The sequence below is a fragment of the Protopterus annectens genome, chromosome 4.part0 (assembly GCF_019279795.1).
Source record: "Protopterus annectens isolate FY-2018-M chromosome 4.part0, PAN1.0, whole genome shotgun sequence".
NCBI classification, from domain to species: domain Eukaryota; kingdom Metazoa; phylum Chordata; order Ceratodontiformes; family Protopteridae; genus Protopterus; species Protopterus annectens.
In genome coordinates this window covers 919,802,735-919,829,330 of record NC_056733.1, presented here as the reverse complement: position 1 = coordinate 919,829,330, position 26,596 = coordinate 919,802,735, and the positions used below count along the sequence as shown (strand labels likewise).

The 26,596-nt window shown below is 45.4% G+C and overlaps 1 protein-coding gene across 1 annotated transcript in view; it reads right to left on the bottom strand.

Moving 5' to 3' along the window:
* The window catches only part of SPPL3 (signal peptide peptidase like 3), a 1,529,337-nt gene that overhangs the window by 286,928 nt on the left and 1,215,813 nt on the right, over window positions 1-26,596 (bottom strand). The gene's annotated exons all lie outside the window — the stretch shown is intronic.

Genomic DNA, 26,596 nt, shown 5'->3' with positions numbered 1-26,596 from the left:
GACCTGAATACCAGTGTCTTGGGATTTCTGCGTCAGATGTACAAAACATGCAGCTGACGCCATTACATCAGTTTTTCTTACCCCATATGTCAGAAACACCCCAAATAGGAAGCAATTACATGGTGTGGAACACCTCCAGTAAAAAGTAAATACCATAGCCATAAGACATAGCTAAAAAAGGATAGGTAGAAAACACAGAAGAGTCAGGAGGCTGGAGGGAGTGTAACCAGGACTGCAACAGTGAATACACTCGAACATCTACATTTATGTAAGTGTACACAAAGTACAGTTTTGTACCTACCATAAATGTAGATGTCCGAACAGGATAGCATCTGCAGTCATCACATATGGGTTGTCCTGCCTCAGGCAGCCCTTCGGTCAGCCGGATTCCAAAGTCTGGGTCTGGCCTCGGCTGATGTCACACTTTCCTCGACGTCAGAGCGTCTGGGGTATAAAAGCATCAGCCGACGCCATTTTCCACAGTTTTTCTTGCCCCAGATGCCAGGTGCCCTCTAAGGAAGGCTAAAATTTGGAGATATGCATTGCAAAAACAAATCCAAACATGCACAGTACTATAAAAACAAATACACCATAATAGATCCCCCTAGCTAGCTATAAGAGGGGTAAGAACCCAAGAAGTATACCAAAGAGGGGAAGGAGGGAGGGTAAACCTGACTGCAAATGCATACCTATCGGACATCTACATTTATGGTAGGTACAAAACTGTACTATGTCCTTCAAGGATGCATCTGCAGTCATCACATATGGGTAGAATACCATAGCCAATCTGGGGGTGGAGGTACTAAGTAAAGGATGGTGTAGCTAAGATACCCTGCAGGACTGCCGTTCTAAAATGTCCTTGGTAGCCACCCCTCTAAGGAAGGCTGTGGTGGTGGCTGTGGCTCTCGTGGAATGAGGTCTAATGTCAGCTGGCACAGTTTTTCCATGAAAGGAGTAACAAAAACGAATGCAATTTCCTATCCATTTTGAAATTGTCTGTTTGGAAATTGCTTTTCCTTGTGCCCCAGCAGCATATGCTACAAACAGCCGGTCAGTCTTTCTGTAACTTTTAGTTCTGTCCAAGTAGTAGCGCAACTGTCTATGTCCAGGGTGTGCAGAAGTTTCTCCCCTTTATTTTGTGGTTGTGGGAAGAATGTAGGCAAGTGAATAGCTTGGTTCAAAGATACCCTGCATACCACCTTTGGCATAAATGTAGGATTGGTTCTCAATGAAACTCTGTCCTGATGAAAGATAAGAAATGTCTGTACTGCCATTAGAGCTTGTAACTCAGATACTCTTCTTGCTGAGGTTATGGCCAGTAGGAAGGAAGTTTTCCAAGATAGAAACTGAAGATCTGCAGATGCTGCTGGTTCAAAGGGAGGAAGTGTTAGTTTTTCCAACACGAAGTTAAGGTCCCAAGTAGGCAGAGGTGGTTTCCTTGGAGGACTGATATTTTTGATTCCTCTTAGAAACTGTCTCAGGAGAGGATGAGAGAAGACAGGTGGATTAACATTGTATTCTGCTGAAATTGCTGAGGCATGTATCTTAATGGAAGAGTAAGACAGGCCGTTGTGAAACAATTCTGCCAAATATTCCAGTATATGTGCCATGTTCATCACTGTCACATCTAGGCCCTTTGTTGTGTTCCAAGTGTGAAATCTTTTCCATTTTGCTGAATATGCCTTCCTTGTGGAAGGCCGTCGAGCTTCCATAATATCCTTCACTCTCTGGGATAGCTTATCCTGAGGAGGAGTCATGGTATTTTCCAGGCAGTTAGCTGCAAAGTTTTCAGGTTGGAATGCAGAGTCTTGAAATTGTGCTGTCAGTAGAAGTGGCCATAGGGGGAGAGGCCACGGTTTCGTCTGTGACATGCTCTTTAACAGTGGGTACCAGTGCTGTCTTGGCCAGTTTGGAGCTATCAGAATCACTCTGGGCTGCTCTGTCCTGATCTTCAGTAAGACCTTGGTCATTAATGGGAGAGGTGGAAAAGCATACACTGTTACAGCTTTCCAGCTGAAAGACAGAGCGTCCACTTTCCATGCTTGTGGGTGGTATGTCCTTGAGCAGAATTTCTTCAGTTGATGATTGTGGGGGGAGGCGAACAGATCTATTTCCGGCCTTCCTTATTGTGTTATGAGTAAGAAGATGTCTGGGTGCAGCATCCATTCGTGTGCATCCATGATATTTCTGCTTAAGCTGTCTGCCAGCATATTGTCTTTCCCTGGCACGAACTGGGACTGCAGCTGTATATTGAGTTTCAAGGAAAGTTCCCATAGATTCATTGCCAGTCTGCAAAGAGGGTAGGAATGGGTGCCTCCTTGCTTGTTTATGTACCACATAACTGTGGTGTTGTCTGTCCTTATGAGTAGGTGGCCTTGATGAAGAAAAGGTTTGAAGGCCTCGATTGCTTGTATCACTGCCAGCATTTCCTTTTGGTTTATGTGCATGCGCAGCTCTCTTTGTGACCATAGCCCTTGGATACATCTGCCCTCCATGTGTGCTCCCCAACCTTGGTCTGAAGCGTCCGTAGTGATTGCTTGGTTGGCTCTTGGCTTGCTGAAGGGCAACCCACTGTTCGACTGGCAGGCTTGAGCCCACCACAGAAATTCCTTTTGGAGGCATGGAATGAGTGGGATCAAGGTTTCCAAGCTGTGACTGGAGTCCATAAACTCCTTAGGTACCATTGTAATTTTCTCACATGCAGCCTTGCTTGTGGGATCAGAAGAATGCAAGATGCCATGTAACCCAGGGCCTGCAGGATTTTCCTTGCAGTCAGCTGAGTTTGTCTTGTCAGATTCTTGAAGGAATCCGGTAGCTGTTTTTGTTTTTCTTCTGTGAGAAAGGCCATTTGGGTGGTTGTGTCTAGATCCGCACCCAGAAAAGTTATTCTTTGGGATGGAACAAGTCTTGATTTGTGGATGTTGACTGTATATCCCAAGGCCTGCAGTAGGTGGATGGCATAATCCAAGTCCTTTAACAAAGTTTGCTTGCTGTCCGCTTGTATAAGGCAGTCGTCCAGATATGGGTAAATTTGAATCCCCTGAAGTCTGCAGTGTGCCATTACTGATGCCAGGCATTTCGTGAATACTCTGGGCACAGTAGATAAGCCAAAGGGCAATGCTGAGAATTGATAATGCTCTGACCCTGCAAGAAATCGGAGGTGTCTTCTGCAACTTTGTCTGATAGGGACATGCAGGTATGCCTCCTTGAGGTCTAGAGTCACCAGCCAAGACCCCTTGCCTAGCATGGGAAGGAGTTGCTGTAGAGTCAGCATTTTGAATTTTGGCACAATGAGGTAAGTATTCAGTGCGGACAAGTCAAGAATAGGCCTCCATTGATTTTCTTTTCTTGGAACAAGGAATAATCTGGAGTAAAATCCTTGGCCTTGTTCTGAAAGAGGTACCTTTTCTATAGCTTTCATTCATATTAAGTTGGAAATTTGTTTCAAAGTCTCTGCCCTCTGATTTGGTGGCAGGTCTGGCATGCCTTTTCTTTTTGGCAATGTGTGGAAATGGAACCTGTATCCTTTGTCTATTATTTGCAGTGTCCATGTGTCCCTTGTAATGCTGTGCCAATTTTTTGAGAATAAAGAAAGCTTTCCGCCCAAAGGTGCTTCTAATTGAGCCCTGGTCGGCGGAGTCAAAACAAAGTCATTGAGTCTGTCCTGGTGTAGCAGTTGTAGTTCCTGCACTACCTCTCTGGTTGGGAGGCTGCCATTGATGGCCTCTGTAGGAGCCTCTAGCTTGCCCTCTACCTCTGGCACGTCTATTCCTGCCTCCCTGAGATCTGTCTGAGTCCGGAAAGGACCAATTCTTAGTAGGCCAATTTCTGCTGAATCTCGGTGGTTGGACTTGCAGAAAGTCTTTGACGGTTTGCACAGATTTTGCCTTTTCTTCAAATTTCTTTAAGACCTCCTGAGCCGTGGAACCAAATAATTTTTGCTTTTCCATAGGAGCATCCAAAAGCTTAGCTTTAACATGGTCTGGCAGAGATTGTTCCCTCAGCCAGGCATGCCTACGTATGACTGCACTTGTCATAGGCTGACCTACATGAAGCTTCCAATGCATCATAACCACACTGCAAGAAATGGTTACTAACCTGCTGGGAGTTATGTACCAGATCCTGAAGGGATTTGCGATCAAGGGGTTCAGAAGAAGACAGTTTCTTATGCAATTCATCTAACAAATACTCTTGGGTACTGTATCATATGAAATTGACAATTTAATGCCCTCATGGAAAGAGTTGCAGAAGTATACACTTTCTTACCCCATCTCTCTAAAGCTCTGGACTCCCTTTCAGAGGGTAGAGGATTTCTAGCAGTGGCAGCTGCAACCCCTTTTGGGCCCTGGGAAATAGTTTCTGGATCAGCAGAGTGGGCCTTGTACAGGTGTAGATGTGAGTCCGGGACCCTGTAGTACCCATCAGGTTTGGCAGGAGCCAGAGGGAGAGAGTCAGGGGCTGTACTAGCAGAGTACACATCATCGATAACATTCAAAACAGGAGGTATAGCTAAAGGCCTATGCTGAGGTAAATGTAAAAAGGTCCTTAATCTCTTTCTAGAATCAGAGAATTCCTGACCCTGCCATTGAAAATGTTCTCTCATAGAGTGTAATGTCTCTCCAAAGGAAAACTCTTCAGGAGGGGAGGCCGAGGGAATATATTCTTCAACATCAGAATCCTCGTAGGCCGAATAAGCCTCCTCCTGGTGGTCTGACAGAGTAGAGCCATCAGTGGATTCATCTGAGGAGTGGGGGTCAGAGGGCTCAACCCTAGGCCTTTTGTCTGGAGGTGGTTGAGAGCCCCTGTCCTGATGAGGTTGAGAACCTCTAATTAAGGAGATAAGATCCTCTGCTAAGCTAAGAATCTGTGAGCCAGTAGAAGGTCTCTGAGAGGTAACCTTGGGAGGCAAAGCTTTAGTAAGTTTAGCAGTTTTAGCCCTAGAGAAAGCCTTTATGGACATGGATCTGGCTGCACCATGTGCAGGAGTAGACTTGTCTAAAGGAATGGTGTCGGAAGGTTCCTGGACACCAGTTTCAGAAGTTAATTCAATAACCGACTCGGCCGGGGCCTCCGGGGCCGAGGTAGTCGGTTGTGCGATTTCGGTAATCGGAAGTACCAAGGACTCTGTTTCAGCCGAGACCGAGACACTCGCGGTAGGCCTGACCGTGGTTTCAGCCGAAACCGCGGCCCGCATGTCGGTCCTTGTCCTTCCGTTTCTTGACTAAATGCGAAGTCGGAGTCTCCAACGGCATCTTGTAAGCAAAACTAGCCCCAAAGAATTCCTCTGCAAACTCCGACCGACGTCTAAGAGCTCGTCGGTTGAAGGATGCACAGGCTGAACAGGCTGAGACGTCGTGGTCTGGGCCTAGGCACGGGAGGCAGTAAGAGTGGAAATCCTTATGAGGTATTTGTTTCCCACAAGTTAAACAATTATTAACTTTATCTGACATCGGCTGAGGCAAGAAAGAGTCCCCAACGGGGTACTTAGCTTTTTCGAAGTCTTCGGTAGCTGAATCACAGGAGCTGGCCGACTGGCACTTGCGAACTGCTTCTGCTTCGGGCACCACGCGGCAAGAAAGACCGAGGAAAATGGCGTCGGCTGATGCTTTTATACCCCAGACGCTCTGATGTCGGGGAAAGTGCGACATCAGCAGAGGCCAGACCCAGACTTTGGAATCCGGCCGACCGAAGGGCTGCCTGAGGCAGGACAACCCATATGTGATGACTGCAGATGTATCCTTGAAGGACATCTGCACCATGTTCTTCATGTTTCACTGTTGCATTCATCACACTTGGGTTGATTCCCAAAGCTGAGAAAGGGTGGAGGCAGTCAAGTAATAGTAAGGCTGGCTAGCAGGTCTTGTAAGACTGCTGTGGCAAATCCAGCTCTGGGTTTAGAAAAGACAGGCAAGTGGTAATGCTTGGTGAAGGTGTGTACAGAACTCCAGGTTGCAGCATCCAGGATGTCCCTGGTAGGGACTCCCCTGAGAAATGCTGTAGAGGTCGACGTAGCCCTAGTGGAATGAGTTCTGATCCCCTGTGGGGTAGGTTTTCCATGGTGTTTGTTGCAGAAATGGAAGCAGTGTGATATCCATTTGGAAATGGTTTGCTTTGAAATGGCCTTGCCCTCTGCCCCTGTAGCAAAGCTGACTAGCAACTGGTCAGATTTTCTGAAAGGCTTAGTCCTGTCAAGGTAGAACCTGAGTTGTCTGTGTACGTCCAAAGAGTGCAGGATTCATTTCCCCTTTATTCTAAGGATTAGGGAAAAAGGTTGGCAAATGGATGGATTGATTTAGAGCTGTAGCAGCAGGCTCAAAAGGGGGTTAGCGTGAGTTTCTCTAGTACAAAGTTAAGGTCCCAGGGCAGGGGTGGGAGCTCTCCTCGGAGGTTTTAAACTGTTAGCTCCTCTCAGGAACTGTTTGACCAGAGGGTGAAAAATGAGAGGTGACTCAGTATTACAATGAGCTGAAATGGCAGAGGCATGAATCTTAATAGAAGAGAAGGATAGACTTTTGTGGAGCAGCTCTGCTAGGTAATCTAGGATTTGAGGTAAGGTGGGCACTGCTGTGTCCTTTCCGTGAGACTGGCTCCAAGAATAGTATCTTTTCTATTTTTCTGAACAGGATTTCCTAGTACTAGGCCTTCTGGCCTCAAGGATGACATCCAGCACCTGTTTGTTGACGGTTGCTGGTGGTGTATTCAGGGAATAAGCCAGGCTCCCAGGTTCAGGGTTTGCAGCTGAGGATGCAAAATCTGTCCCTCCTGCTAGGACAGCAGGGAGGGGGTCTGATGTAGGTGGCCAGGGTGGCACTGCTGCCAGACTGCGTAGGAGTGGGTAACCAGTGCTGGCGGGACCAGTACGGTGCAATAAGGATTGTCCTTGGCTTGTCCTGTTTGATCTTGTAATATTTTTGAGAGGAGGGGCAGAGGGGGAAGGCATAAATTGAGAGGTTTTCCCATGTAAAGGAGAGGGCATCCACTTTCCATGCTTGGCTGTGGGGGTTTCTGCTGCAAAATTTCAATTGATGGTTTTGGGGGGAGACAGAAGTCCACCGCTGGTATCTCCCCCACCTGTGGGTTAGAAGTTTGAATGAGTTGGGTTCCAGTTTCTACTCGTGTGGGTCCAGTAGATTTCTGCTTGTCGTCTGCCAGTAAATTTTGTTTGCCTGGCAGGAATTGAGCTTGCAGGTGGCACTTGGTTGCTCAAGGCTGTGCTTTACAGGGCCATGGTTAATCTGCAGAGTGGGTAGGAATGAGTTCCCCCCTGCTTGTTTATGTACCACATAACTGTGGTGTTGTCTGTCTTTATCAAGAGTTGTCCTAGAAGAATAAGGTATATGAAGACTGTCAGAACATTCTGTACTACTAAAATTTCTTTTTGATTGATATGTAGATGAATTTGTCCTGGGCTCCATTTGCCTTGAATGCATTTGCCAGCCATGTGAGTGCCCCATGCATAGTCTGATGCGTCTGTTGTCAGGGTTTGGGCGGCTTGGGGTTGAGTGAAAGGGAGTCCCTTGTTGTGGTTGCAAGCCTCTGCCCACCAAAGGAACTCTGTCGTTAGACAAGGAATGATAGGAATAATTGTTTCCAGGTCCTGAGAATATTGGCACCAGAGACTTTTCAAGTACCACTGAAGTTTCCTCATATGCAGTCTTGCACATGGAATTAGTAGAATGCATGAGGCCATGAGCCCTAGGGCTTGCAGTATTTTTCTTGCAGACAGCTGGGTTCTGGTGGCCATTAGTTTGAAGTAGTATGTCAAATAAACCTGGAGTAAGGAATGCCATTTGGGAAGCTGTGTTCAAGCTTGCTCCAAGGAATACAATCTTCTGGCTGGGCACCAGATGTGATTTATTTTCGTTGATGGTGTACCACAGAGAAGTTAGAAGTCTCTTTACAAATGCCAGGTGCTGAAGTAGCAATTCCTGACTGTCCACATGAATCAGGCAATCGTCCAAGTATGGATACATTTGAATTTTTCTCTGCCTGCAGTATGCAATGGTTAGAGCCAGGCACTTTGTGAACACCCTGGGCCCAGTAGATAAGCCAAAGGGAAGTGTGTAGAGCCTGCCTGAAACGTACATATTTCCTGCAAAATTCCCTTATGGGGATGTGCAGATAAGCTTCTTTTAGGTCTAGGGTGACTAGCCAGGAGTCCTTGGCTAGCATAGGAAGCAGCTGTTGTAGTGTAAGCATTTTGAATTTTGGGACTACCAGGAAAGTGTTGAGAACGGACAGGTCCAGGACAGGGTGCCAAGAGCCCTCTTTTCTGGGCACCAGGAACAGTCTGGAGTAGAAAAGTATAGTTGTGTACACTTAGCATAAATGTAGATGTTAGAGTGTATTCACTGTTGCAGTCATTACATTTGAGTAATCTGCTGGCAGGTTGCCCTCAGTCGGCCTGAATTCCAATGTCTTGGGTCCTGCGTCAGTCGCTGTCTTTTCTTCCATGACGACAGGGCATCAGGGGTATAAAACATGCAGCCGACGCCATTTTCTTTAGTTTTTCTTGCCACGCGGTGCCTGAAGCAGAAGCATTTTGCAAGTGCCGGTCGGCCGACTACTGAAATATTCACGTTTGAGTTTTAGAACCAAAGTCTTCACTAAAGCTAAGTACCCCGTTGGGAAACTTTCTTCTTGCTTTTTACCGATGTCAGAAAAAGTTAATAATTGTATTACTTGTGGGAAGCAAATACCTCATAAGGATTTCCATTTATACTGTATTCCTTGCCTAGGCCCTGATCACAACGTGCCTGGCTGCCGGTTTTGTGCTAGATTTAACAAACGCACTATTAAACTTCTGTATATTTTTGCATCTAAGTATTTTGGAAACAGATTTAACTACCCAGAAATGTCATCGGATAGCAATCAGACTACCAGAGTACATAAAAAACGCAAAGAAAAGGACAGAGAAAGGCAGTCGAGATCCAAAACCGACGAAGCTTCTCCTAAGCCAGTCGCCGGTACTCAGTGAGGCGCTTTCGCAGCCCCTGATACCTTTGAGTCGCAGGCCTCTACAGACACCCATGTGGAGTCCAGCATGACACAAGATACTCAAGGTATTGGACCGAGTCCCTCCATCTTTAAAGGTGCGACACTCATACTAACGCCCTAGATGTGCCCTCAAGTTTAACTTGCTGTACCTGATTCTATTCGCTTCTAATATGAACTGGAATATTAGTAACAGAGGCTGTGACCTGATTATTCATTGTACCTACATCCCTCTTAACCCCACCATCACCAAAGACTAGGAAGGAAGTGGAGTAGCTGCATATGAACCAGTACTGGACAATGCCCCAAAGGTACTAACTTGGAAGCAGCAATACTTAACCAGGCCACTCTGGCAGCTGAATGTAACCACCTTGACTCATTTCAGAGGAAGGAGGCACTGTCCTCATGACAAGTAGTGAAACAAAATGTCATCTTGTTAGCACCTGTGTCAAATATTCGTGCCAATAAAGATGAAACATCCCAGCAGGTCTTCCCACTCCAGATGTTAGAAATATGGTTACCTTAGATAATAACTTCAAACACATTAACATCTTGTTCAGTGCTGAGTATGACAGTTTTAAATAACAAACCTAACTTTACCCAGCCAATGGTTCATTTATAAACTGGGGAAAAAGTACAGGGTTCAAGATTAATCCTTGAAGGACATCATCCTACAGTTTACCTATTTCTGAACATATTCCATTCAGCAGCATCTCAGACATTGTTTTCTAATCAACTTTTCATCCAACTGCAAGTTCTCTCTCCAAAGTAATCTCTCTCAGGCTTATTAGCAAGATTAGTTGAATGATGGCTCCTTTGAAAGTTAACAAACGTGGTCCTGGTGAAGGAACTTTTTTACATTCATATAAATGCTGCATATAAATAATGCAAACTGCTTTATTTGTATTATACCCAATTATAAAATTATGCTAGATAAGTTGCCTGCAAACTAACATAACTTATCAATTATTCCAGACTGCATACAGCCTAAAGATCTTTGCACCCCAAGGAAACAAGCGGGCAACAGCACCAGTGGTGAGATGTTGTGGGTAAGGGCATTTGCAATTAAGAGAGGCAGCTAGCTTTAGGTGTTGGATACAGACCACTATGAATTACTGTGTGCAGGTTGTAACTCTCAAGTGATCAAGTGCTTTCAATTGCCTTAAAATTAAATTCAGTCTTTCTTCGACTGTGCCCGTGTGAGTTTAATTCAGATCAAAAACAGTAGCAGTGGAGGCAGACAACACTGAACTAGTAAACACCACATGCACTAGTGAAATCAGGTGCAGACAAGTAAGGAGTGGTGCCAGCAACTGCCCTGACATCTCAAAACAGCTCAGTATCCTTCAATGGATGCAGCTGTAGAATTCTCAGGTGTCAGCAAAGTACAGTTGTGTACACTTACCATAAATGTAGATGTTAAGAGTGTATTCACTGTTGCACTCGTTACATTTGGGTAATCTGCTGGCAGGTTGCCCTCAGTTGGCCTGAATAACAAAGTCTTGGGTCCTGCGTCGGTTGCGGTCTATTCTTCCATGACGTCAGGGGTATACAACATGCAGCTGACGCCATTTTAATCAGTTTTTCTTGCCCCAGATGTCAGGTGCCCCCCAAATGGGGAGCAAAAATATATAAACAAACACTAAATATATATAAATGCACCTTAGAAACATAAAATTTACCTTCAACTAAAAGCAAATACACCACAAAGGCTTTTGAGTACAGTGAAGGAAAGAAAAGGTATAGAAAGGGGGATGGCGGGTGGGTAACCCGGACTGCAACAGTGAATACACTCTAACATCTACATTTATGGTAAAGTGTACACAACTGTACTATGTTCTTCGAGTTTCACTGTTGCAGTCATTACATTTGGGTAGAATCCCAAAGCTATGAATGGGAGGATGGAGCTAAACAGCATTAGGAGCAGCTATAAGGCCATGCAAGACTGCAGTGGCAAAGCCTGCCCTGGATTTAGAGAAGACAGGTAAATGGTAATGCTTTGTGAAGGTATGAACAGAGCTCCAAGTAGAGGATTCTAGAATGTCTTTGGTAGGGATCCTTCTGAGAAAAGCTGCTGAAGTAGAGGCAGCCCTGGTGGAATGGTACCAGATCCCCTTTGGCACAGGTTTACCATGGTGCAAATAGCAGAAACGAATGCAGTGGTTTATTCATTTAGTAATAGTCCGCTTCCCCTCTGATCCTGCAGCAAATGCTACCAGTAGTTGCTCAGACTTTCTTAGAGATTGTGTCCTGTTCAAGTAGAATCTTATTTGTCTGTGTACATCCAATGAATGCAGAATCCGCTCCCCCTTGTTCTGCGGATTTGGGAAAAAATTGGCAGGTGAATGGTTTGGTTAACAGCCATACTGGATACCACCTTAGGCATAAAGGAAGGATTGGTCCTGAGGGCCACCCTATCCGGGTAAAATATAATGAAAGGCTCCACTGCTATGAGGGCCTGTAGTTCTGAAATCCTTCTAGCTGAAGTGACTGCCAAAAGGAAAGTTGTCTTCCAAGAAAGAAATTTTATATCCACAGTAGCTGCTGGTTCAAAAGGAGGTAGGGTGAGTTTTTCCAGCACAAAATTGAGGTCCCATGTGGGAGTTGGCGCTCTCCTAGGAGGCCTTAAATTTTTGGCCCCTCTGAGATGCTGTTTTAGCAGTGGATGAGAAAAGAGAGGAGGCTCTGTGTTGTAATGAGCCGAGATGGCAGAGGCATGGATTTTTATTGAAGAAAAAGATAGGCCCTTGTGAAGCATCTCAGTTAAATATTGTAAAATCTGAGGAATATTGGGCTTTGCTGTGTCTATTCCCTGTGCTTGGTTCCAAGCACAGAATCTCTTCTATTTATCAGCATAATATTTTCTAGTACTAGGCCTTCTGGCTTGCAAAATGACATCCATCACAGGTTTACTGAGAGATGTGGTTTGAATAATTAGTTGATTAGCCATGCTGCAAGATTCAGAGTTTGGAGCTGAGTGTGCAGAATCTGATAGTTCTGCTGAGACAGTAGGCAATGTGTCTAAGGCAAGTACCATGGAGGAAGGTGTGACATATTCCTTGGAAGCAGATACCAGTGTGGCGAGGCCAGTCTGGAGCAATTAAAATCATTTTTGGTTTTTCCTGTCTGACTTTTAGTAAGACCTTGGAGAGTAGAGGCAGAGGGGGAAAGGCATAGACTTTTTCCAGCTGAAAAATAGAGCATCCACTTTCCATGCTTTTTTGTGATGAGTTCTTGTGCAGAATTTGTTCAGCTGATAGATCTATTTGCCTCTCCCCAAAACTGTCTGGGCTTCCCCATTTCTTTGTTAACATGTTGAAGATTTGTAGATCCAGTTTCCATTCTTGCGGGTCCATAAGATTTCTGCTTAGGCCATCTGCCAGAGTATTTTGCTTTCCTGGAAGGAATTGAGCTTGAAGATGTATTTGGTACGTCAAGGCTGTGTTCCACAAGGCCATGGCTAGTCTGCAGAGGGGGTAGGAATGGGTACCCCCCCTGCCTGTTTATGTACCACATAACTGTGCTGCTGTCCGTCTTTATCAGTAGTTGTCCTGGATGAAGTAAGTCCTTGAAGGCTGTCAAAGCATTCTGAAGAGCCAGCATTTCTTTCTGGTTGATATGCAGACGCATTTGGTTTGGGCTCCATTTGCCCTGAATGCATCTCCCTGCCAGGTGGCCCCCCCAAGCATAGTCTGATGCGTCTGTAGTTAGGGTTTGGGTGGCAGGGGGTAGAGTGAATGACAGTCCCTTGTTTTGGTGACATGTCTCTGCCAACCAAAGAAACTCCTGTTGTAGGCAGGGAATGAAAGGGATCATTGTTTCCAGGCTGTGACAATGTTGACTCCATAAACTTTTTAGGTACCACTGAAGTTTCCTCATATGCAGTCTCGCATATGGAATTAGTAGAATGCAGGATGCCATGAACCCCAAAGTCTGCAGAATTTGTCTTGCAGATAACTGGGTTTTGTTGCAATTTCAGTTATCAACTGCAGTTGTTTGTCTGGCGCGAGGTAAGCCATCTGGGCAGTTGTATTCAAGCTTGCACCCAGGAATGTAATAATTTGAGGGGGTACCAGTTGTGATTTATTTTCATTTATGGTGTACCCTAGGCATGCTAGGAGCCTTTTTACAAATGCCAGATGTTGAAGAGTGTCCTTGTCCTCTGCCTGAATGAGACAATCGTCCAGATAAGGATAAATTTGAATGTTTCTTTGTCTGCAGAATGCAATTACTGGTGCCAGGCACTTTGTAAAGACCCTGGGCGCAGTAGATAAGCCAAAGGGCAGTGCAGAGAATTGGTAATGCAAAAAGTCTGCTTTGAAGCGGAAGTATCTTCTGCAAGATTTCCTTATTTGGATATGCAAATATGTCTCAAGTCTAGAGTTACTAACCAAGCATTCTTGCCGAGCATAGGCAGTAGCTGTTGTAAAGTCAGCATTTTGAATTTTGGAATGTCCAGGAACATGTTCAGAATTGATAAGTCCAGTAATGGACGCCATGAATTGTCTTTTCTGGGTACCAGGAAAAGTCTTGAATAAAATCCTTGTCCTTTTTCCTTTTCTGGTACTGGTTGAACAGCCCCATATCCATGAGGGACATGACTTGTTTCTGGGCCTCTGCCCACTGGTTTTGTGGCAGATCCGGCCATCCATTTGGAATTGGCAAAGTATGGAAATGAAATCTGTACCCCTGGGATACTATGTTTAATACCCACTTGTCCTGGGTAATTAACTGCCAATTTTGAGCATGAAGTGCTAGTTTTCCCCCCAAGGGGGCTGCAAAAGACAAGTGCTTGGAGATGGTAGGGGAAAGTCATGGAGACTGCTTACTGTAGGGTTGTGTTTTGTTACCTCCAGATTTGGAGGTGGAGGCACCCCATTGCTTTGATCAGTAGGATCCTTGTGATTGATATCAGGAGCCTTTTGAGCGCCTGAGTTTGCCTTGAGAGGATCTGCTGGACACAGGAAAGGACCAATTTTAAGTAGGCCAGTGCCTACTGAACCTGGGTGGCTGCACTTGCAAAAAACATTTTACAGTTTGCACAGATTTAGCTTTGTCTTCCATTTTCTTTAAAACCTCTTCTGCCTTATTACCAAACAGAGTAACATGCTGTAAAGGGGCATCCGACAATTTAGCTTTAACATGATCAGGCAGATTTCGCTCCTTGAGACAGGCATACCTTCTTATCACAGATCCAGTAACGGCGGCCCTACAAGAGGCCTCCAAGGAATCAAAACCACATTGCAAAGTATGCTTTCCAACCTGTTCTGCTGCATGCAATAAATCCTGAAACTATTTTCCACACAATCAGAAATCAACATCATTTTCTGTTTCAGTAAGGCCATAACATGCTGTTGATATTTAAGCATAAGAAACTGGCAGTTTAAAGCCCTGATTGCCAAGGCTGCAGACGTTTACACCTTCTTACCCCATCTATCCAGCGCCCTGGAATCTCTATCAGAAGGGGTAGGATTTTTGGCTGTAGAAGCCTCAACACCCTTGGGACCCTGAGAAACAGTCTCAGGGTCTGCAGCAGGATTTTTGAAAAGAAATTTGTGGGAGTCAGGAACCCTGTAATATCTGTCTGGCTTACTAGGAGCCGGAACAAGGAATCAGGAGCCATGCTTGATTCAGAGAACACATCATCCACAATGTCTAATACAGGAGGTACTGCCAAAAGCCTATGCTAAGGTAGAAGGAAACCCTTAAGCCTCTTTTCTGATTCAGAAAAGTCCTGAGTCTCCCAATGAAAATGTTCCCTTAAAATATGCAAAGTCTCTCCAAAAGAGTAATCCTCAGGAGGAGATGCAGATGGGATGGATTTCTCTGCATCAGAATCCTCATAGGGTGGTACAGAAAATTCCTGATCAGAATTGGAATCAGAAGAAATGGAAACCTGATCTGAAGATTCATAATCAGTACCCTGCCTAGGCCTCTTAGCGGGGGGGGGGGGCCCTGATCAAGGTAATTAAATCCTCAGCCATTTTGATCATTTGTTTTTTAGGCATAGGGGCCTGAGCACGTGGCTCATGCGTCGGTTTTTTAGACATAGAAGTTGTTTTTGACCTTGTTTTTGTTGATGGCATCAGTTTAATATAAAAATGTTGAGGCCTGACAACACCCTCAGAAGCCGGTGCCTGCTCAGCGGCTCTGGACTCATCCAAGGGAGAGACATCCGCAGGTTCAATACTTTGCAAATCTCGCGGCATAATGGACTCCGAATGGGTCTCAGTAGAGAATTCTCTTTCCTTGAGTTTTTTGTGAACTCCGGTAGTCGGATTGCTAACCGACAACATTTCAGGGTAGTTAAATCTTGAACCAAAATATTTAGAAGCAAAAATATACCGACGCTTAATAGTGCATTGGTTAAATTTAGCACAGAACCGACAGCAAGGCATGTTGTGGTCAGGGCCTAGGCAAGGAATACAGTACAAATGAAAATCATTATGAGGTATTTGCTTCCCACAAGTAATGCAATTATTAACTTTTACTGACATCAGTAAGGAGCAAGAAAAAGTTTCCCCAATGGGGTACTTAGCTTTAGTTTGAAGACTTCGGTTCTGAAACTCGAAAATGAAAATTTCAGGAGTCGGCCGACCGGCACTTGCGAACTGCTTCTGCTTCGGGCACCGCGTGGCAAGAAAGACTGATTAAAATTGCGTCTGCTGCATGTTTTATAACCCTGATGGTCTGACATCATGGAAGAGGAGACAGCAACCGAAGCAGGACCCAAAACTTTGTTATTCAGGCCGAATGATGGCAACCTACCAGCTGATCACCCAAATGTAATGACTGCAACAGTGAAATACGAAGAACATCTGCCCTGACAACATCTCAAAACAGCTCCGTGTCCTTCAATGGATGCAGCTGTAGAATTCTCAGGTGCCAGCAACTTCTCTGACATCATCTCAAAACATCTCAGTGTCCCTTCAATGATGCAGCTGTAGAATTCACAGGTGCCAGCAACTTCCCTAACATCTCAAAATAGCTCAGTGTCCTTCAATGGATGCAGCTGTAGAATTCTCAAGTGCCAGCAACTTCTCTGAATCTCAAAACAGCTGTGTCCTTCAATGGATGCAGCTGTAGAATTCTCAGGTGCCAGCAACTTCCCTGACATCTCAAAACAGCTCAGTGTCCTTCAATGGATGCAGCTGTAGAATTCTCAGCTGTGAGCAACTGCCCTGACATCATCTCAGAGCAGCTCAGCGTCCTTCAATGGATGCAGCTGTAGAATTCTCAGATGCCAGCAACTTCTCTGACATCTCAAAACAGCTCAGTGTCCTTCATTGGCTGCAGCTGTAGAATTCTCAGGTGCCAGCAAATTCCCTGACATCTCAAAACAGCTCAGTGTCCTTCAATGGATGCAGCTGTAGAATTCTCAGCTGTGCTGTTTTTTTTTTTTTTTTTAAATCTTCCTTGCTTCTTGCAGACTTGTCAGCCTCCCTCTTGGGCAAATGGCCCACTTGCTTCCTCTTCACCAGCAGGGATGGAGGAAGGGCAGCAATAGCAACTTTGGGCTTGGAAACCTTGGCAGTCTTTTAAGGTGGTTCCATGGTCTGACCGGATGACCCTTCCATCACTAAAGCCAAGCGCTTATGACGCTGACTTTCTAGACATATATTCAAGTGCTGGGGCTGCATAGGGTTTTTGGCATGAACGACTGACAGCTCAAGAAAGTTGGTCATGCATAAGCCCTAGACAGAAATGGCAAAGCTTGTAGGCGTCCATATGGTGAAGAACGTACTTGCACTTTCCCTTCTTGGATGACATGTAACCCTAACAGACATGCAGTAACAAAGGAATCAAAAGTGATCTCAACAAGTGCTTATCTTTCGGAATTTGAAGATCTAAAGCGAAGACTGCAGAAATGCTGACGTTCGACCGGTGGCAGAGAAATTGAGGAAAGGTACGTGCAGACATCACTTATGGCCCTGACTTCCTAGACCGTCAGACGTCCTAAGTATCTAGCAGTGACAATCTTTTGTCTACAGGAGGGATATTTGCAAAGCAAGACAGGAAAACCCAAGAGTTTGGAACACTGCAACATGAGAATAGAAGGATCTCTGAAAGGAGTCATCATTAAGGCAGCCATCTTGAGCACCTGTACTTATCCCTAACCCACAGGCACATGCCCACGTAACATGCGCCTGTACTTATCCCTAACCCACAGGCACATGCCCAGTAACAAGCACCTGTACAAACACTTTAGGATGGAAAGCACCTCTGTGCGTCCTGGCTACTGTTATGCCACTAGAAGAAAATCTCTACTTGGCTATGTTGGGATTTGAGTAGTGAGTCTCCTTAACTCTTGGGAGGACCACAAGTATATACTCTGAAAACTGGGGCGTGAATGGGACCAGAACTCTATCAACCAAAGGCTTAGTTTGACAAGGCTCGGATGAAGCAATGAACCCTTCTGCTGTGTGATGAGCGCCACCTTGTATGGGTAAGTTTGTGGTGGATTCCACTGGTTAGATGGAAGAGAACAGGGAACCAATACTGTCTTGGCCAAAACGGTGCCACAAACAAGAGTTCTGATCTTTCTTTTAGACTTTTAACATCTTAAGAATAAGAGGCAGTGGAAGGAAGGCATACAGAAACTTCACTATCCACTGGAAGGAAAATGCATCTGTCCTCCAAGCTGAGGGACAAGGGGTCCTGGTGCAAAACAGGGGGGAGATGTTTGTTACTCTGAACCAAATAAATCTGAGGTGCCCCTACATGTAGGATTGTAAAGTAAGACTTGTCTAAGGCCCATTCATGAGAAGTCCTCTACTGATCTGCGTAATGAGCCTGCTAGAATATGGTCTTGTGATGGGATGTATGTAGTGAACAGAGATATGCTGTTCTGGATAACCAGGTCCCAAGAACTCTACGCTAGTCTGCACAGTTGGTATGATCTGGTGTCTCCCTGCTTGTTTATGTACCACATTGACTGTAGTATCTGACTACTTACAGAGGGCCTGGTTTCCAGATACGTGAGAAAACCAACCTGAAGTGCTAGGATGACAGCCATCATCTTTTGCAGGTTGATATGCTCCTATATGAGCTTCATCTACCACCTGCCCTGAACTCGGTAGGAACCTGTCCAGACCCCCTCCCCGACCTTATTCGAGAAATATTTGTACATCTCCTGAGTTGGTGTTTGTGGACTGAAGGGGAGCCATAGTTGGAGTTTCACCTGGTCAATCCACCATGGGAATTTCCCCAGACAAGGTACGAGCTGGATCTCTGTCTCTACAGGTTGTGCGTGTGTTGTTACCGTACTGTTTTCAGGTACCACTGAATTTTCCTCATGTACAGCCTGGCTAGAGGGAGCATTGGGATGGTTGCTGCCATGAATCCCAGAGCTCTTAGGAGCTCTCTGGCTGAGCATTTATTGAGGGAACATAAAGCTTTGCATGTTCTTCTGGGGTAAGTAGGCTTGCATCCTCAGTGTCCAGTCTACAGCCCAGGAACACCGGGTCCTGAGTGGGCTGAAGGGAGGGCTTTCTGGATAGTGAACCTCATCTGGAACAAAAGGTGGAAGGTGAATTGGAGATGTTGCAGTATGAATTGGCAGATTGTTTAATAGAAATTCTGAATTCCCAAAGTTCGACAGAAAGCTATTACTGGTGATAGGCACTTTGTGAACACGCTTGGGGCCGAGGAAAGCCCAAAAGGCAAGCCTGTAAACTGAAAGTGAGATGAGGCAGTATAAAACCTGAGGAAACTCCAGCAGAAGGGATGAACTGAAGACTTAGGTATGCCTGTGGAAGTATAAATAGAAGCCATGCCTTATCGGAGAGCATTTTGAAGTAACCTTTCGGAAAGTGCTTGGCAGAGATCTAGTATGGGTCTCTCCATTGTCCATTTCTTGGAACTAGGAAAAGCTTGGAGTAAAAGCCTTTTCCTACAATTTTTACAGGCACAGATTCTATCACACAGTAGAACAGGTGGCAGGAGCTGAAGTTGGTTGTGGGAAGGAGGGGATATATAATTCGATGGAGGGAGTTCTTCCCATGATATGAATAAAAACCCTTTAGGATAGTTAAGGACCCACTGAACTGTGGCAATTTTTCCCAGTTAGAAATGAAATAAGAAAGTTTTGGAGAGGGATAATGCAGGACCAAGGGGAATCGGGAAAATAGTCTCAGATTACTCTGAAAAATGTAGATGTCTGTGCACATCAAGGTAGTATAGCAGAAAAAGATCAATCTCCTTAGCTGACGCCCAAATGAAGAACCTTTGCCATTTGCTCTTGTACACTTCTTTGGTAGAATCTTTTAGGGAAGCCAAAATAACGCCAAGTACAGGAGAAGAAAGTTATTACTGGTAACAGAGAAACAATGTGGTTAGCTTGAGGGCTTGAATGTTGGGGTGTTGAATCCCTGATGGGTGAGAGGAGATCCGGAATAGGCTACAATATCAATGGAGAATAACTAAGGTAAGACCACAGAAAGGGGGACCATACTTGCAGAGGCCGAAAGGGGGCAATAAGGATTACTGAGCTCTTCAGCCAACTTGCTTCCTGTAGAAATTTAGGAATTAAGGGCCTAGAAGGTTAAGCATAAAGGAGTCCCAAGGGTCAAAAGTGTATCCGACCGTCTCTTGGTGACTACCCCTGAGGAGGGATAATAGCCAAGTACTTGCTACACTTGTTGAGGGGGGAAACCAACAGGTCACAGCATGGTCGGCCCCAACGTTGGAAGATCTCCTCTACCACCAACCGATTGAGACACATCATAATGGATCTGCTTAGTTTGCCCACAAGCACATTGGTCTTCCTTGGAATGTGTGTTGCAATTAGAAAGCTGTCTGATGGGATTGTTCATTCCCAAACCCTCATGGCGCCTCTACAAAGAGAATAAAATCCAGCTCGTCCTTGCTTGTTGATGTACAAGACTACAGATATGTTGCCAGTTTGAACTGCAACAGTCCTCAAGGGAAGAACATCTTGAAATAACTGCAATACTAGCAAGACTGCTTTAATCTCTATGACCTTGATATGCAACTTGGACCCATGAGGGGGACCACATGCCTTGGACAGTTCTTCCCAAAAAATGCCCCCAGTCCCACCCTAGTAGAGAAGCATCCGTGATCACTGTAGCTACTGGGTTCGGTAAAACAAAGGGTCTGCCCAGAAAGAGATTGTCTAACTGCATCAACCAGTAAATGTGTTGCTTGCAAATCAGGGTGAGCTTTACTTGAAAAGCTAGAGACTGATACACAATGGGACCACTGTACAGCTAGAATCCATTGTAGAACCGGCATAAAGAAGTGTACTAGAGGAAGAAAGTACAGCTGTGTACACTTACCATAAATGTAGATGTTATTGTGCATTCACTGTTGCAGTCATTACATTTGGATTATCTGCCTGCAGGTGGCCCTCCGCTGGCCTGAATATCAAAGTCTTGGATTCCAGGGTCAGATGCTCTCTTTTCTTCCATGATATCATGGGTATATAACATGCAGCTGACGCCATTACATCCGTTTTTCTTGCCCCAGATTGTCAGGTGCCCCCATAATGGGAAGCAATTATATGTTAGGTTACACCTCCAACAAAAAGAAAATACACCAGAAAGCTTAAATACACCAAACAAGGAGGAAGGTATAGCCAAGAGAAGTCAGGGGGCTGGAGGGAGGGTAACCAGGACTGCAACGGTGAAAACACACAAACATCTACATTTATGGTAAGTGTACACAACTGTACTATGTTCTTCGTGTTTCACTGTTGCAGTCATTACATTTGGGTTGATTCCCAAAGCTATGGAAGGGAGGAGGAATTTAGAGAGCATTAGGACCAGCTATTAAGCCCTGCAAGACTGCAGTGGCAAAACCATCTCTGGATTTAGAAAAAATAGGCATGTGGTAATGCTTGGTGAAGGCATGTACAGAGCTCCAGGTAGCAGCTTCTAGGATGTGTCTGGTAGGGATTCCTCTGAGGAAGGCTGTAGAGGTAGATGCAGCCCTGATGGAATGTGATCTTATCCCCTGCGGGTAGGTGTTCCATGGTGCTTATAGTAGAAATGAATGCAATGGGCTATCCATTTAGAAATGGTTTGCTATGAAATGGCCTTCCCCTCTGCCCCTGCAGCAAAGCCAACTAGCAGCTGTTTAGATTTTGAGAGTCTTAGTCCTGTCCAAATAAAATCTAAGTTGTCTGTGCACGTCCAAAGAGTGCAGAATTTGTTCTCCTTTGTTTTGTGGATTAGGGAAAAAGGTAGGCAAATGAATGGACTGATATAGGACCACACTAGACACCACCTTGGGCATAAAGGAAGGATTGGTCCTGAGGGAAACCCTATCTGCATATTAGATAATGACGTGCTCCACTGCCACGAGGGCCTGTAATTCAGACACTCTTCTTGCTGAAGTGATGACTAGAAGGTAGGCTGTTTTCCAAGAAAGGAATTTCAACTCTGCAGTTGCAGCTGGTTCAAATGGAAGGAGAGACTGAGCTTTTCCAATACAAAGTTAAGGTCCCAGGCTGGAGTAGGGGCTCGCCTGGGGGGGGGGGTCTTAAATTTTTAGCCCCTCTGAGGAAGTGCTTTAACAGGGGGTGAGAGAAGGATGGTTCAGTATTATAATGTGCTGAAATTGCAGAGGCATGAATTTTGATTTACGAGAAGGATAGGCCCTTGTGGAGCATTTCTGTTACGCACTGAAGAATATGAAGTAAACTGGGCACCGTAGTGCCCATACCCTAGGACTGGCTCCAGGAACAGCATCTTTTCCACTTTTCAGCATAGGATTTTCTAGTACTAGGTCTCCTTGCTTCCAGAATGACCTCTAGCACCTGCTTACTGAGGGATGCTATTGAAGAGCTCAAGAAATTAGGCGGGCTGCAAGGTTCAGGGTTTAAAGCGGAGGGTGCAGAATCTGGCCCACCTCCTGGGACAGCAGGGAAGGTGTCTGAGGTAGGTGTCATGGATCCAGCAGTATCATGCTGTGCAAGAGGGGGTACCAGTGCTGGCGAGGCCAGTCTGGTGCAATAAGTATTGTCCTTGGTTTGTCCTGTTTGATCTTTAGCAGAACCTTCGAGAGGAGAGGCAGAGGGGGCAGGCATAAACCGAGAGGCTTTCCCAGGTGAAGGACACGGCATCCACTTTCCAAGCTCGACTGTGGGGAGCCCTTGTGCAGAATTTGTCCAGCTGGTAGCTCTGGGGGGAGGCAAACAGGTCCATCTCTGTAGTCCCCCATTTGTTCCTCAAGAGGTGGAATATTTTTGGTTCCAGTTTCTATTTGTGTGGGTGCATGAGATTTCTGCTTAGGTAGTCTGCCAGTGAATTTAGTTTGCCTGGGAGGAATTGAGCTTGTAGGTGCACTCGGTAGCTCAAGGCTGTGTTCCACAGAGCCATGGCTAATCTGCATAGAGGGTACGAGTGGATTCCCCCTGCTTATGTACCACATAAATGTGGTGTTGTCTCGGTCTTTACCAATAATTGTCCTGGAAGGATGTGGTCCTTGAAGGCGGTCAGTGAATTCTGTACAGCTAACATTTCTTTTTGCTTGACATGCAGGTGCATCTGACTCTGGTTCCATTTTCCCTGAATGCACTGCCCTGCCAAGTAAGCCCCCCATGCATAGTCTGATGCATTTGTAGTCAGGGTTTGGGCGGCAGAGGGTAGATTGAAAGGGAGCCCCTTGAAGTGGCAGGCCTCTGCCCACCAAAGGAACTCTGTCTTTATGCAAGGAATGATAGGAATCATTGTTTCCAGGTCCTGAGAATGTTGACACCATAGGCTTTTTAGATACCATTGTAGTTTCCCCATATGCAGTATTGCATATGGAATTAGTAGAATGCAAGAGGCCATGAACCCCAGGGGCTTGCAAAATTTTCCTTGCAGATAGCTGGGTCTTTTTGTGGCCAGTAGTTTGAAGTAGGCTGTCAAATAAACTTGTTTCTCTGGCATGAGGTAAGCCATCTGGGAAGTTGTGTTCAAGCTTGCTCCGAGGAAAAATCTGTTCGCAGGGTACCACATGAGATTTCTTTTCATTTATGGTGTACTCCAGCAAGGATTTATGGTGTACTCCAGCAAGGTTAGAAGTTTCTTTACAAATGTTAGATGTTTTAATAGCATGTCCTGGCTTTCTGCCTGAATTAGACAATCGTCCAGGTATGGGTAAATTTGAATATTTCTCTGCCTGCAAAATGCAATGGCTGGAGCTAGACACTTTGTGAATACCCTGGGCACAGTAGATAAGCCAAAGGGAAGTGCAGAGAACCGATAGTGCATGTAGCCTGCTCTTTAGCGTAGGTATTTCCTGCAAGATTCCCTTATTGGAATGTGCAGGTAAGCTTCCTTTAAGTCTAAGTTTGCCAACCAGGCATCTTTGCCTAGCATAGGAAGCAGCTGTTGAAGTGTTAGCATTTTGAATTTTGGGATTACCAAAAAAGTGTTTAGAATAGAGAGGTCCAGGGTAGGACACCAGGTGCTGTCTTTTCTGGGTACCAGGAAGTCTCGTGTAAAAACCTTGTCCCCTTTCTTTTGCTGGGACGGGTTGAATAGCCCTGATACTTAGGAGAGAGAGAACCTGCTGTTGAGCCTCCACCCACTGATTTGGGGGTAGGTCTGGCTAACCGTTTGGGGCTGGTAAGGTGTGGAAGTGGAATCGGTATCCTTGGAAAACTATATTTAAAACCCATTTGTTCTGGGTAATGAGTTCCCAGTTTTTTGCATGCATGGCGAACTTTCCTCCTAAGGGAGCAGGCAGCAGAGCAGGGCTTGGAAGGGTTAAGGTTAAGTCATTGTGACATTTTTCCATAGGGGGGTGTCTTACTACTTCCAGCTTTGGAAGTGGGAGCCCCCCCACTGCTTAGGCTTGTGTGCAGCCTGCGACTGTAACCCAGGTGGTCTGCTGTTCCTGGGTTTGGACTGAAGGCCTGGAAGAGACTGGAAAGGACCAATTCTTAGGTGGCCAATGCCTACTAAATCTGTGAGGCTGTACTTGCAGGAAATCTAACAGTTTGCATAGATTTCACTTTTTCCTCCATCTTTTTAAGGACTTCTGCCTTGTTGCCAAACAGGCGGTCTTGGTTTAAGAGAGCATCCAGTAATTTAGCTTTAATATGATCTTGCAAATTTTGCTCCTTAAGCCAAGCATGGCTTCTTAGTACAGACCCAGTGACAGCAGCCCTGAAAGATGCTTCTAAGAGAGTCAAAACCACATTGCAAATTATGTTTACCAACTTGTTCAGCAGAATGCATTAAATCCTGTAATTATGTTCAGCACGGTCAGGAATCAACATCATTTTCTGTTTAAGTAGTCCCATAATATGCTGCTGATACTTTAACATATGAAACTGGCAATTAAAGGCCCTAATGGCCAAAATAGCAGAAGTGTATACCTTCTTACCCAATCTGTCCAATGCCCTGGAATCTCCATCAGAGGGGGTAGGGTTTTTGGAAGCAGTAGCCTAAAATGCCCTTTGGTCCATGGGAAATGGTCTCTGGATCCACAGTAGGATTCTTGAAGAGGAACTTGTGAGAGTCAGGTACTCTAATACCGGTCAGGTTTTCTGGAAGCTGGAGGTAAAGTGTATGGGGTCAGGCTAGATTCCAAGAAGGCATCATCTACAACGTCCAGAACAGGAGGGATAGCTAAAGGCCTGTGTTGAAGGAGGAGTAAGAATTCCCTAAGCTTCTTTTTGGAGTCAGAGAAATCCTGGCTTTCCCAGCGGAAATGCTCCCTCTAAGAGTGTGCAAGGTTTCACCAAAAGAAAAATCTTCTGGAGGGAAAGCAGAGGGAATGGAATCCTCTGCATCAGAATCCTCATAGGTAGAGAAGGGCAAATACTGGTAATCAGAAGAAACAAATTTCAGAATCCTGATCAGAAGAATCAGAAGGAAAATCAGTTCTAGGTCTCTTAAAGGGGGAGGGCTGGCTTCCCCCAATTAAAGTAATAAGGTCTTCAGCCATTCCTAAGCATTTGTTTTTTAGGCATATGGGCCTGACCATGCAGTTTGGATGTCGGTTTTCTAGGCATGGGTCAAGTTTTAGGCCTTGATGAACAAGATGGCGTTGGTTTAAAATGCAAATCTGTAGGCCTGAATACACCCTCAGAAACCAGTGCCTGCATAGCGGCTTTGGACCCATCCATGGTGTAGACATCCGCAGGTTCCATAGTCGAAGCATCTCGCAGCATACTGGACTCCGAATGGGTCTCAGTAGAGGCCTGTGAATCTGAAGTAGTGGATATCAGGGGATGTGAAAGCGCCTCATTGAGTATCGGTGAACTGGTGACTAGCTTAACGGAAACATCATAGACTGTTTTGGACCTATGCGGTCCTGTCTCTGGTCTTTATCCTTGGGTTTTTTCGGAATATCGATAGACGGACAGCTTACTGAAGCCATTTCTGGATAGTTAAACTGAGTACCAAAATAATTTGCTGCGAAAACAGACAACGAATAGTTTGGGGGTTGAACAAGGCACAAAACCGACAGCGAGGGACAGCGTGGTCTGGGCCTAAGCAAGGAATGCAGTACGAATGAAAATCTTTGAGATATTTGCTTTCCACAGGTAAGAACATTGTTAACTTTTACTGACATCAGTTAAGAGCAAGAAAAAGGATACTCAACGGGGTACTTAGCTTTTTTCGAAGACTTCGGTTTTGAAACTTGAAAATGAAAATTTCAGAAGTCAGCCAACTGGCACTTGCGAACTGCTTCTGCTTCGAGCACCACGCGGCAAGCTTAGTTGGAAGGAAGGGTGGTGGAAGAGGCTGATTCTAAGAATCCCTGCAGGATTGCCCTGGCAAATCCTGCTCGTGCTCTAGAGACACTGTCTAGTTTGTAGTGTTTGGTGAAGGTGTGTATGGTGGACCATGTAAGCTGCTACCATAATAGAAGAAGTGTCCAGACCTTTGATGAAGGCTGCCACTGCTCTGGTGGAGTGCGCTTGGACTCCTAGTGGGAGGTTTTTGCCATGGTGAGAACAGAAGCAAGTGGCTTTTCTGATCCAGCAGGCGATAGTTTGTTTGGAGACTGCATTGCCCATGGCCCTGGGGTGGTATGAAATAAAGAGTTGAGTGGATTTCCTGATGGACTTTTTGTCCAGGTAAAATCTCAAATGTCTATGTACATCCAGGGAGTGAAGAATCCTTTCCCCTTCATTGGTGGGAGAGGGGAAGAAAGTGGGCAGGTAAATAGACTGGTTTAAAGACAAATCATTGTCTACCTTAGGCATGAAGGAGGGGTTAGTCCTAAATGTTACCCTGTCCTTGTAGAAAGTCATGTAAGGGGGGCAGGCCATTAAGGCCTGTAGTTCTGACACCCTTCTGGCTGAAGTTATGGCCACTAGCAGGATTGTTTTCCAAGTACACATCTGAATGGTACTGTCCCAGCAGGTTCGAAAGGGTGCTGGGTTAACTTTTTCAGAATGAAGTTCAGGTCCCAGGGTGGTGGGATGGGTTTCCTTGGGGGCCTAAAGTACAGGACCCCTTTTAAGAAAAGCTTAACATCAAGCCTGGCTAGCTGGGTTGGTTCTAGGGGTAGGCAGGCTGAGATTGCGGAGAGGTGAACTTTAAAGAGTATGATAGTCCACCTTTTATACGCTGACACTGTAAGCTAGGACTGGGGGGGGTGCTGTCTGCAATGCATAGGTGCCTACCCTTGTCCC